This window comes from Carassius gibelio, chromosome A8 (assembly GCF_023724105.1).
Source record: "Carassius gibelio isolate Cgi1373 ecotype wild population from Czech Republic chromosome A8, carGib1.2-hapl.c, whole genome shotgun sequence".
NCBI classification, from domain to species: domain Eukaryota; kingdom Metazoa; phylum Chordata; class Actinopteri; order Cypriniformes; family Cyprinidae; genus Carassius; species Carassius gibelio.
The window spans coordinates 25278801-25282058 of NC_068378.1; the positions used below are offsets into that span (position 1 = coordinate 25278801).

Below are 3258 nucleotides of genomic sequence, written 5' to 3' on the forward strand. Positions count from 1 at the left end.
CAGACAGCACAGGCACGCGGTGTGTTTTTATACAGTCTGTGGGCAGCTGAAGAGACTGGCTCATTTTCAAATAATGTTACCGTTAACTTGTTTAGACAACGGTCACGGTAAATTAATGTTAAAGCCTTTCGAGTCCAGCAGTTTCTCAGAGGGAAAATGTAAAAGCGGTTTATTAAAGAGAAGTCCTGACTGCTTTACCGTCGTGTTTTTCACTCTTTTACAGGCTGCCAGAAAGAATCTACTATATTCTACTATATTAATCTTACTATAGTGAGTGATTATTGAATGAGGCTGTACATTATAAATGTAATGTTTTAACTCTAGATATTTGTTTGTGTGAATGCTGTGTGTGCGGTGAGTTCTGCGCGAGGAGCAGAGTTGCCATGGAAACGGGGCGTCAACACAAAAAAACGTTACTGGCAAGCAGTAATCTCCGTCTCTCGCTGCGGTTTACGCTGTTTTAGGTAAGTTTAGTCGCTAAAATCACACAAATATGATATACAAATGTTTCTGACACGTTTCTTGTTATTGACATGTTTCAATTAAATTTATTTTATAGAAATGGTTAAGTGTCTTCGAAAAAGTCCGTTAGCATCTATCTTAGCAGTTTTCAGGTAATGTTAGGCTAATTTTGAGCTCTTTTTGATGAAACTCTGGGCTTTTCATCAAATCGTCGTGTGTGAGATATTTTGATGGCTCTGAATGTTTTGCTGGTGATTTGTCAGTGTTTTTTTTTTTTTTAGAAAAGGCTGATTTACTGAATCGATGACGTCACTTACACTGAGAGTGTAACGTAAATCGGCTGAAAACAAGTTCACATGAGTTTTGATATTTCATGATAAACAGATATTAATACAAATTGTTCTGTGATTTCAGGTGGACAGAAAGAAACTATACAGAACAAAGTGAAACTCCAAGATTTTTGAAAAGAAAATTGGTGAAATATATTCTGAAAAAGGCATATTAATGTATTTCATGAGCTTCTTCAGTAAATCTGTATTTCTAAGTCAGTATCTCCCTTCAGAAATGTGGCTGAAGGGAGATACTGACTTAGAAATACAGGTGAACTCATGAAAGAAGCTCATGAAATACATTAATATGCCTTTTTCAGAATATATTTCGCCAAATTTAAGAAGTCCCTGACATCAAAACGTAAGTCACACTCATCCTAAAATTAAAAATATAGATTCTGTTATTTTAAGATTATATTATTAGTAGTAGAATTTGTATATTACATATGTTATTATTGTTGTTATATATATTATTCTGTCTTTTATCTGCATTTTACCTCTGCTTTATCTTGTTTCCTTCTAATGAACCTGGAACTGCAGACTGAGTATTGTTGTCTCTGTGTCAGATGGCTTATTTTGTTCCTGGACTCTTCAGTGATGATGAGCAGAGTCTGAGTGAACCTGCTGTCAGACAGTAAGTACCCTGAGTACCCTGGGGTTTCAGTCAGGGCCTTCAGTAAACAACTGAATCAAACAAAATCTTTAATGGTTAATAGTTACTAGTTAATATATTATTAATCACTTATAAATCGTTGAAATGTCAACATTGTACTATTATCTCAATAAACATTATAAATAATTTACAAAGCTTTCTGCACCCCCTAATCTATAAAGTGTAAACTACTCATCAGTTGTACTCATCGGCTTTCATTTGCTTTTGGATGTTTGCGTCGCAAGTGATACAGCATTGTACTTGCACAACTATTGTACTTCATTTTAATACCCAAACCCGGACCTCTGACACGCCAGGCAAAAGTTCTACCACTGAAACTTTTGAGCTGACAAACAGATATACTGTAGCATAATATTCACTATAGGAAGAAAGTGCAGCATAAAAAATAGCATATTTTAGCATTCAAATCCCTTTAACATTTATGGTGATCTGAGAGGCCGGGGGAGTCCAGTTAATGGGGCGTAATTCATTAGCTTTAATGAGAATTGTATATTTTATATGCCTACATTAAAGTGTATTTCGCTTTTTATATTTTACATTTATTTCTTGAATGCTACTATTACATCAACTGTAGCTGAAAAGAATAAACCACTGTATATTTAATTTGTATATTATGTCGTTTATATTCTTTATTTTTAAATTTTTAATAACAGATTGGTTACCGGAGTACATATGTATAAAGTACAGTCACCCTGTATGATTGTGAATTTTAATTGCTGTTTTTAACAGATATTTTTTTCTTTTCTGTTCTTTTACAGATCACTATTGCACACCAAGTAAGCAAAACAACATTTTTGATTTCATTTTATTTTATTTCTGCAAACAACTTGCACCACTTGCAATTGGTTTTCCAGCCCAAAACCTCGTCAAAAACTGAATGCAATGGTTTTTGTCTATGATTATTTTGTCAAAACATCTTTTGTCTATGGTAACTCTAATCTACATTAACTATTTAATAAGTATCCAGTTATTTATATTAAATTTGTGGAGTTAACAACTACTTCTGAACCAATAAAATAATAAACATAAACATTTTTGAGTCAATTGGCCTCATACATTTTCCTTATGAAAGAGGTCACTGCAAGCTAATCCTTTTTGCCTCCCTTTAATTCGAATACATCCATGAACAGGCAGTTTTGAAAAGTGCTTTGAATATAGGGGAAATATGATCTAGCCTACAACACGAGGACTTATTGCCTTATCTGATCATTGAAAAATCATAGGCCTAGGCTACTGAATTTGTTCAAATATATGTTCTGTTTAACTTAAATGCTATATTTGTTTTGCATTGTGATTTTATTTTCTGTTTTAGATGCTCTTACTCAGCAGATGGGGACAGCTACCATCACCCAATTTTCACCCAAAAGTGGCTGCGCTATTCGCCAGACTGGGCAGGAGGGACTGGACGACAACTTATGCAGGCATCAGATGACAATGAAATGTAAATAAAGAGTAGAGAAGCTAATAAACATGAATTTGATTTTAAATAGTGTGATGTGTTCTGTGTTTTATACAAGATTTTAAATGTTCCATTAATTTTTTACATCCTGGCTGTAGATAAAGCAGGCTATTCAATTTATGGCATTACATTTAAAATTAACATTTTAAAACGATTGAAATTCCATTGAAATCACGTTGATCCTTGGTTCAGTTGAAATTTCAACATTGTTTCAATATTCCTGATAATTGAAATAGCATTGAAATTCCGTTGATCTATGGACAGAATTTCAACATTGTTTCAATATTAAATCAGGGTGCAAAATGATGTTGAATCAACATCAGAGTTCGATGTTG

At 33.5% G+C, this 3258-nt stretch overlaps 1 long non-coding RNA gene across 2 annotated transcripts; it reads left to right on the forward strand.

Annotated features, from left to right (window-relative positions):
- Positions 1–1037: 1037 nt before the first annotated feature.
- LOC128019008 (uncharacterized) lies at positions 1038–2951 on the forward strand. Of its 2 annotated transcripts, none has more exons than XR_008185029.1 (4): positions 1038–1152; positions 1358–1425; positions 2223–2240; positions 2777–2951. It is a non-coding gene; the product is annotated as an uncharacterized LOC128019008 (long non-coding RNA). The 2 variants fall into 2 exon arrangements; XR_008185028.1 differs by having other exon boundaries at positions 1062–1152; positions 1332–1425.
- Positions 2952–3258: the final 307 nt, after the last annotated feature.